The sequence below is a fragment of the Falco peregrinus genome, chromosome 6 (genome assembly GCF_023634155.1).
Source record: "Falco peregrinus isolate bFalPer1 chromosome 6, bFalPer1.pri, whole genome shotgun sequence".
NCBI classification, from domain to species: Eukaryota; Metazoa; Chordata; class Aves; order Falconiformes; family Falconidae; genus Falco; species Falco peregrinus.
In genome coordinates this window covers 73,956,122-73,966,177 of record NC_073726.1, presented here as the reverse complement: position 1 = coordinate 73,966,177, position 10,056 = coordinate 73,956,122, and the positions used below count along the sequence as shown (strand labels likewise).

General features: G+C 39.5%; 1 long non-coding RNA gene across 1 annotated transcript; it reads left to right on the top strand.

Annotated features, from left to right (window-relative positions):
• The first annotated feature begins 3,211 nt into the window (after positions 1 to 3,211).
• On the top strand, positions 3,212 to 10,014 carry LOC114012869 (uncharacterized). The gene is made up of 3 exons (XR_003555593.2): positions 3,212 to 4,823; positions 5,689 to 5,772; positions 9,251 to 10,014. It is a non-coding gene; the product is annotated as an uncharacterized LOC114012869 (long non-coding RNA).
• The last annotated feature ends 42 nt before the right edge of the window (positions 10,015 to 10,056 follow it).

Sequence of the window (10,056 nt, the reverse complement as noted above, 5' to 3'; positions counted from 1 at the left end):
CTGCAAACAGTGTTTTAACATTGAATAAATATATTGTCAATTCTAGAAACACTCCTGATCTGTGCTAGACATATAGACTCAGTCAGGTGACTCATAGTAACATCATTTCCCTTTTACTTCTGTTGTTTGTCTATTTATTTCTGTACATTATTTTTCATATTGCAGGTTTTTTTGATGAGAACATCTTTTGCACCTATTGCTTGATTTTCCCGGAAGGTAGTGTTTTATCAAAAGTGCGTCGATAATTGATGTCAGACTAGAAATGAGATTCTGGTCAGATCTGATGATTCATGTCCAGATATTTACCACAGATGCAACTTGGTAAAGCGAGCTTTTTCCAAACAAATAAGACTTAACATCATTCTTCATAGCCGTTCCAAATAGATAGTGTAAGTGCTGCCACAGGTGGTATTAAATGAGCCTCTGTCTTAGTACAGTCCCCACTCCAAGGCTATATTTTTTGCCTACATTTTCAACACACGTTGATTCTTGTCTGCAAGAAGCAGTAGAAATAGAAGTTTTTTCAAGGGAATAATTTGTTCTTCAACATGCAGCTAGCACAGAATATACAAAAGATGAAATAGTTGGTCAACTGAGTGGCATTTTCCAAAAGCCTTTTGTTCCCTGGCCTCTCACAGTAGAGAAGAAATAAGGACTTTCTCCCTTTCAATTCCTCCTTCTCCAAAGGCAAGGTTTCACCAGAGAGGCAGAGAGGCCCCTGGGACTCTGGTTCGATTGTAAAGCCACATTACTTTTTCTAGGATCAACACTGGTATCTTTGTCCTGTGTGGTAACTGTGACAGCATGCTCAGAGCTAGCTCTGATATCTCTGTGCTATATCACTGGGAAGATCCTCCAAGAAGGAAGAGAAACTTATTGTATTCTCAGGTAGTAAGAGAAATTGTCCAGGAAAGCTATTTTGGAGGCAAATTTACAACTACACCAAGTCAGGCATGCTTTTGAATAAAGACAACAAAGCAAGTAGTTTAGAGATCATTACAGACTACTTGGTGGGTCATAAACCATCATAATTCCACTGAAAACAATGAAGAAATAACCAAACCAGTGAATTTTTATGACTGTGGGAGGTTTAAGGGCATGAGCCTCATGTTTACACAAGTCTTGTTTGAGGCTATCAAAAAGCCCTTTAATGGCATTATCAAAGTCCTTCTGTCAGAATAACTATGGAAGACAGAGCCTTATCCCAGAAGACAATGCAATTATTTGACATTTGTTTACTTTTAGATATATAATCGAGCAGACATAGTGACCTATGACTACCTGTTTTTATGTTTTCTAGTTGTTTATCAGAGAGAAAAAAAAAACCAGCAGCCCTAAACCCACAGTTTTCTGTATGCATTAGGACCATGTCCCTATATGACCAAGCCCTCCTACGGGTTTTGTGTCCCCATTATCAACAAGTCTTGTCTATCCTGGCACAAAAATAAATTGGGAATGGAGTACTAGCTGTTGCAGAATAAACAGAAAATAATTCAGGCTGTCAAATAAATTCCAAGAGTTTCAAATATGTTAACAATATAGTAGAAAGTTAACATTAGGTTTGGTCTACCAATTTTTCACTGTGGATTATATTGTCATTTTGCCTATCTCTAGTTTGGAATATGGTCAAAGTTCTTTCTAGCTGAGACTGTCAATACACATCTGAATCACACGTTATTTTTTCCAGCATTACTTATATATCTTACTTTCTAATTAATTCATATTTCTATTCTGAGCTACAAGAACATAACTAAATCACAAGTTGGCCAAGAATTAAAAATAAAAAAAAATATTGCTACAGGTGCACCTGAATTTTGAGGCCAAGCTGCTTCCTTTATGAGTCCCCCCTGTGCTAATATGAAAGCAGTCTGTGAGGGCAGAGACTGCTTTTTAGAGAATGTAAATTATTTGTTTGTGTATAGCTATGGATGCAAAAAGGGGAGAGTGGCCATGGGAAACATGCATGCATGTGATGTGTCCTAAGGTGTTTGTCCATCTCTTTGGCCAGATCTACATCATGAACTGGGTGGACATTTGAGCTTCAGCCCTGCCTAATGCCACAGCAATGCCCTGCAGGAGATGGCAGCCCATGGTGTAGGTCTGAAAACCCTGTGTTACAGTCCGGGTTAAGAAAGCTGGGGGACAGTATCTCCCTTGTGCAGTCAGGACTCTTTTAAGCATCAAACAAAACCAAACATGGCACCCATGGCATGACCAAGTTCACCACAGTGGAATTATCATGTGGGTTTGGACAGGCTAAGTGTTGCATGTGCAGTAAATTTGGTCTCTTCTGAGACTGACCATGGTGTCACTGCATTTATGGTCATGCTTCAGTTCCTGGACTTGTCCCTCCTCTATGGGAAGAGCCACTTGAGGCAGGGTGTTGTCTTCCACCAGTGTAGGTGGAGATAAGGAGCCGGCCAGAAAGACTGGAAAGCCTGAGAAGTTGAAGCTGATGGTTAAGCAAGAGCTTCCTACACAGCCACCCACCAATGTCCCATGCTGGGACAGCTCCTGCCTGGCCCACCCATTGGACACAAACTGCTTTTTGGGTGTCTCTGGTAAATAGCCTGGCGGTTGTGATGTGGGACTGGAAGCAGAAACCCTGGGACTGATTTCCAATGGGACCTAGGTACTGGTTTGTTTGTTTGTTTTAATTAGGTCTTCTAAAGATGCTAGAATGTGATCTCATTTAGCAAAAACCTAAGTAATAAGTCCTGAGTGATCAAGACCACCAGGAAGCATCAGGCCAGCCAATTTCAGTAGATCAGTGGAATAAACTTAAAGGAGAGGCTGTACAGAAATTGTTATAAGAGAAATACAGGTGGAGACAAAGTATTAACATGGAATCCTCAAGATCTGGTCAGAATAAGATTTACATGTTGGAGGGGAAAAATCTGAGTATTTCTAAAATTGTTAAAACAGATCTGCATCTTAAGCCAGAGACATTCTGAGTCTGTGACTGTCAAACTGAAATAATTCATGACCTCAGCTGTGTTACACTATAATGCATTTATATAAAAATGCAGCATTTTCTTCTCTAAAATCACCAGGTAAGAAACGATCACAAGAGTTTCATGCTTCTCAATAGGACATATTGCTGCATAAACAAACTAGTGCTCTTGCTGTTATCTGCAGCAAGAAAATATTTGAATATATATTTATTTTATTATGTGATTGATGGAACATACCTTTAAAATTACTGTTATTCTAGATCTCAGACTGATTGCTTATACATCTGCTGAGTGCTGCCACTCCCATAGCTTAGATGGCATTTTTCACACGAGAGGTATTTATGCAGTTTCAGATGAGGTCAGAAGGCATCCTCCAAAACCATCCTTCTTTAATGTGGCTCAAGATACCTTCAGCCGTGGCTGTTGAGTTTCGCTACAGAGGGTCCATATGCCCTGTGGGAGAGAGCCGTGGCTTGTCCCCTGCAGCTGCTGGTGGCCCTACTCACTCAGGATGTGTCTCCCTGATAACAAAAGCGGGTTGCTAGCCTGGCTCACTTACTCAGGGATGTAAGCCTGGTGTCCAGCTGTGAGGTGGACTGACATGGAGTGCTGATTCATAATGAACAGTGGAAGACCACAGCTCTGCCCAGACATGCTGGCCCTCTTCCCTGCATCCCATGGGCTGCTCCTACCAGCACAGCAGCCTCCCTGTCACAGCTGTGAATCACAGCTTGAGTTGCTTGTATCTGCATGGCCTTTTAGAGCATAGTTTCTGGGTGAGCTGGCTCCGTCTCTGCTGGACTTTCCTCCCCCAGAAAGCCAGACACACTTGGTGTCTCCTTAGGCTACAGCAAGGGTCAATATATGTTATCAATGTATATAATCACAGAGCCTGTGCTCAAGTCCTGACTTAACCTGACAAGACCAAGGAAACCTGAAATATGACTCTGGTATTAATAACAGGTTGTAGTAATAATAATGATGATGTGACCTGAAATATCTAAATGGTCCTGCCGGGTTTTATGTATTGATTGCTTCAGACTTTTTTTAAAGCCACAGATGCACGGGTGGGAAAATAATCTCTTAAACATAACAGACAGATAGATTTCCATATAGAGCTTTACTCTTCACAGCTGGCAGAAGGTATGAATCATACAAGATTATCATGGCCAATTATAATATTACATCAGTTGGAGAATGGCTCATTGGTATACCTGGTTTGCAAAGAGAAACACGTCAGCACATGAATGCAATTTTAAGTGAAGAATTGATTGAATATGGCTTTAGGAGACTCTGAAGAAGTTTTCTATCAATGCTTAAAAGTATTGATCTGCATATTCAAAAGATGATAATGAGTTCAGAGAGAGAGTGTTCCTTTTTTGGGTAATTTAGATAACAATTTTGAGTTTAAAAGCATTACTATTCAGTATTCTCCAAAAATCTAATACTAAGCTTGTTGAATAATGCATTTCTTAAAAAAAAATAATCAGGATGTCTCAAAAACATTCGAACTTAGAATTCTTAGGATTTTTTAAAGTGTTATTTCAGAGCCAGCATACAAACAGGTTCAGCCCTCTGAAGATGATGGATGCTTACGAATCCCTGATTGGTTTTAGCCTGCAAATACATGACCTTCTTTTGTTCAGTATAATGGCTAGATCATAAAGTTATAAACCAGCAATATATGAAAAAAAATATTTACAGTGCAGTCAAAGGTATGACCACAGTTGAGTGAACTTAACCTGCTGAATCCAGCTGCCACCTCTTAGTGTGGTGAAGAAGACATTTTTCATGGGCTCTACAAACCCACTACAGTTTTTGGGGAAGTTTTTGGACTGAAAGCCCAAACCCTGTGCTGAAAGCTGGAAGGTAAAGATGTCTTCAAAACTACTGTCATTCAAAGCTAAATGAATTAAAGCTACGCTTCCAGTGGCAGAGCCGTTCGCTGTCTCCAACCAAAAATTACTCTTAGGTCAAGAAATGAAAGGGTGGGGACTTCAGATAGAATTGTGTTTTCAAAACGCTTATAAGCTACAGTGTCTTTTCCAGACATGGAAAGCTCATCCAGAAAGAGGGACCAACTGAATAACTGTTAATGAAGAACCTAATGTTCTAGATTTTGGGGCTGTGTCTTAGAACAGGAAATACCTCCTGAAGCACTTCCTTTCTGGTATTTTTTCTGTGATCCAAGTCATACAAATGGAAGCTTTCAAAGCACTTGCATGGTCTTGTTTCATTAGTGAACATGAGTTAAGCTTTTTGGAGCTTGCATCCATTGGGATGCCATTATAAAGTAATCTGAAAGACAAAATTTTGACCTAGTAGTTTGGCTTGAAAATTTCATTTATAAGTGTTTTGGAAAATGTTATTTTATCTATGATTCCCAAGCTTGCATTTCTTGACCATTTCTGAATGAAATGACTGTCGCAGAGCAAGAAAGTGAATGCAGATATCCCAAATGCCAAGACAGTCTGCTCAACTTTGGTATGTCAGAAAATGGTTACTTTGAGTTCATGTGTGAGGGTGAGAAAACCTCTAGAGGAATTTTGTAAGATAAAATGCTCCTTGTCATGTCAGACACTTCAAATGTCTATGTGTGATATGATAGTTATTTCCAGCTCAGCTTTCCTCCATTCTCCTCTGACTACGTAGTGTTGATGGAAACTGATATAAGTTCTGAAGATACTAATGGATACTGTAGTGGAAATACCATGATTTCCATTTGTTTCTGTAGATCCCAGAAGACACTGTCTGAGAGAAAAACTGAAGAACCAGAAAGGAACAAAGAGCTAATCCTATTGAGCTCTCACTGTAGAAGGTAAGTTGTAGCAACTTGGAAAGAGATGATTGCAAGTAGAAGAGTAACTCCCTGCACAGCGCAGGGATTCACTCCTGCATCAGCACAAACAATCCCAGCCTTGTATGCAGCCACTGCCCAGAGATTGCCTTTTTGGATCAATTGGGCTGGATTATTTGCTGATTTTCTTTCTTAATGCCAGAAATTGGACCAGACAATTTAGTCTCGTTAGTGTAATCAATCCTGTTCTCTGTATTCCCATGCCTTTTTTCTTTTCCCTCTTAACTTAACTTTCAAAATAACGTTTAAGAGCTGTTGTCTGGCAAAGACTTCCCGTATTTACTCACTGCACTGTATTATGATAACTGTTTTTAACAATTCATCTGTTTTAGGAGATATAATAATTCAAGTAGTATATGTGACACTTTTGACACATTTTTATTCTGGTTTTGAATGTTTGTCTATCCATCCATCCATCCATAAGCACCTGCTTCTAAGGCAGTTTTGTTCAGCAGTTTTACATTTGTTCAAACCTTCAGTCCTCTTGAAGCTTTTCAGGAACAACTGGAATCTACTTGTTCCACGCATTGTCTACTGTTGCTTTTCAATGAAAGCCAATATTGGCATTTATTGCAAGTTAAAACTGACTTCAAGCTAACAAAGTGCATCCCTTCTTAAGTAGCATCATCAATATAGGCATAATGAAAACTTGCCCAATGGCAGGTCTTCTAGACCTGCTAACATTTGGGTGATCTTAAGAACTAGCTGTTGAATTTCTTATAGCCCTGGAGAATTTGTCAAACAGGGCTGGAGTGAGGGCAGTAATGAGACCTGGATGGCAAAAGCATTTCTTAACCTGCATAATACTTCTTTTCAACCAACTCCATGCATTCCTGAACTCAATGAAAACAACAAACAACTTTAAATCCCGTGTATTAAAATGAGGTTTAAAAAAAGACTAGTGGGCTGAAATTAATGATGATTCAGAAATGAGTCAGCTATTGAACTCTCCTGTTTCCAAGAAGAAGAAGAAAAAAAAAGAATAGTATGAATAATTGGAAACTAAGAAGCTTTTGCAAGTAAATACTTGCAGGTACTTAGTCTGTGTGGAAGTAAGGAATTCCAGAAATCATGCATGAGAAGGTGCACTAAGAAAACTAACTGGTGCTATTACTAACCTTTTACTGACCACTAGCAAGTATCTTTTAAAAATAATGAGTAACTGCTAAGATCCCAGATGAAAGCAGCAAGTGATTTGACATTCACTTTTTGGAAGACTCGAGATCTGGCTGCAAAGAGACATTTACCCTTAAAGTGAGTAGAACATATCAGTGATCCATCCCTGGCCAGGTCTGTGTCCCTAATCCAACAGGGCACTCAGAGTGGGCTTGCACAGTACTGTAGAGTGTCTGTTGTGTTTTAACATTACTAAGGAATATTTCACACTTGTACTTTGAATCTTTTAAATGGTACTTTTTAAAAGCCAAGAATGTTATTAGAAAAGAAAATTCATATATTTAAAACTAAAGTTACCGTCTGATGTTTTGCTGCATTGGATAAAATGCACGACAGATGGCCATTTTGCCAAGAAATCTATTTTATCAATTTTAAAATAAAAAAAAAAGAGCTAACCTTTAACACTGTTTCAGATGAGCACTAATGAGCCCATTTGCCAGCTTGGATTGGTAAGTGTTCACAGTGAATGAATTTGCACCAGTAGATAACCTGTCACCAAGGTAAAATTAACAGATCATTTTTTTTGTCTGTTTTGTGTCATATGTCTGTAATGTATTTGATTGCCTGTAGATCCTGCCCCAGGATAAAACTACACTAACACCCATGGGGTAGTATATACCACAGAAAAGCTGAATGAGCCTCTCTAACACTTCGAGATTCAGATGAAAAGTTCATGGCAGTATACACAGCCTTGGAAAACCACTTCTTTTATGTCTTTGAGCTTTGTCTTGAAGTGGAGACAATCACCTGAATGCACCTTATGCAAAGCATGCTTAGCTCCAGAAGTATTTATATTGATTTTGGTCATTGGGTACTTTCTAATAAGCAGGAGGATTCAGTACAGCTACTTTCGTGTGCACTAACAGAGAAGACAATAATAATTCCCTGGCAGGCTTAAGGCACAGAAGGTAGGAAGATAGGAAAAGGGGTTTCTTCTTTTGGTACTTTTTTCCTCTCGCCCATGGTGCATAGCACTGAACACAGTAAATTTATTTTGCAGTTCACAGCATGTCACCTCTGCTGTGTTTCTTTTATGGGGGGGAGGATAGTTTCTTAAAGTTTTCATCAAATTTTTGATTCATTCCTGCTCTCCCAGAGCTCATCATGCAAATGCTTTTAGCTTTTCTTTTTCTTTGTTTTCATCCATTTTGCTCTGAAAGAACGTTACTTATGGTTTTCCTCCTTTTTTTGTGCTCTTTCATGAAGCTCAGAGCTTAATGTTTGTAAGAAACGTATGTTGGTGGTACGCTTTCATTTTGGAAACACAGGGAGGGAGGTGTCTGTTCATCAGTCACCTGTGCTGCTGCTGAGGCCGTGTCCGCAGGGCTTTCACCTGGCCTGGCTTGGGCTGAATCAGCAAAATGAAAAGGGGCCAGGCTGAGGCATTTGGAGTGTGAAACAAAACCTTTTTTCTTACACTGTTTGCCAAGAAACCCCACGTATCCAGGAATTAAAAAAAAACCAACTGCTAAAAGTAAACCAAGTCCTCCCCCCCAAAAAAAAAACCCAACCCACCAAACTTGCTGCAACCACTTCCAGTTTTGTGAATTGTAAATTCTGCCTCTCTGGCTTTAGAGGTATTGCTCGTAATGTTCAAAACTTCAGTACATAAAGGGAATTGGCCTGCCTTTCCAAAGAGTTAAGCAAAGGGAGCTATGGGTATATTTACAGCAGTGAGTAGAAGAGTAGCTATAGGCATTTTATTTTAGTTAATGTGTAAAAATTGTGGCTGCAGTGACAGATTATTGCTGAAACACACTCATGCACATCTTTTTACTGCTTAATTGTTCTCCCCTCAAAAACAACAATGAAGAAAGCATCTATGCTTTCCTCCCAGAATTGTAAAGAAGCTCAAAATTATCTCTCTAGTTTTCAGATCTCTCCTGATCATGCTCAGCAGCAGTCATCATTATTTCTTGCAGAATTTCTGCTTGGCAATACATATCTTGCCTTACCTCAAACGCATGCATCTTGCAGCAGCGATTGCCATCTTGTGCTTGTATGTGCATGTGTATGCACAGTGCTTCTTGTGCAGCAGGGGCTCTCGGGACACAACAGTAGCATGAATATTAATTGCAGAATTGCACTGTGAGATAAAATAATTTGCCCTGTTTGCTCTGTTTGCACCATAGATCCATGACCTACAGTTGCAGCTTTTTAATGACAGAGGGAAGACCACAATTTTTTTCAAGGCTGGCAACAAATCAAAATGTGCTTTCTCTCTCTACCCTCCATCCCTCCCACTCCCCAACCCCCCTTGTAGGTGATGAGCTGCTGTGGCACCCAAAGGCAGCTGTGCTTTGCACCCTGGCTCTGGCTGAAAACATTTTTTCCACAAGAAAAGGAAAAAAGCCTTGATAAGCAGGTTATGACCTTGTGCCAGCCTTTCTCTCTGCAACCAAAGAGGTCAGTATACTGACACCTCCTTGACCTCATAAGCCTGGAGTAATAGTTTCCTAAACCTGCTTCAGGCCATAACAGCTTTTTCTGGCATTGTTGATTCCTTGTGCATAATTCTCATAACCTGTCATCTGGAATTAGGTCTTGTTTTCAGTTAAAAATAGCATATTTTGTCACATAAATTGTGTTTTCAAATGTTTCAAATTTTGGGTTAAAAATATCTCACCCAAACCCCTGGCTTTAAAGACATCATAGGAAATTGTATATGCACCAAGATGTGTTAATAAAATATTATCTGGACAAAGCAGCTGGAAGACAAACAGAACTAGACAGTTGCAATTACTTTCCCTGCCAAAACTCACTCTCAAGTTCAGTAGTCAGGTAAGATCATTCCTTTAGGTCCCACAGGTCATTCCTATGGCTGTATCTGGATATGTCAAAGCGTTTGCAAATGCAATTGTAAGACAAGACCATATCAGTTTTGCTAGATAGAGAATCTTTGTCTCCAGTAAATATCACCTCATTTGGAAAAAAGCCCACTCTTTTCTCTTCAGTGCTGCTATCACTACTAGGTGATTGTCATGATGGACAACACTTATTTCAGAACAACTCAGCATTTTGCTCAATGTACTTTTTTTATCTAACGTGTCTATTAACCATATCCCACTA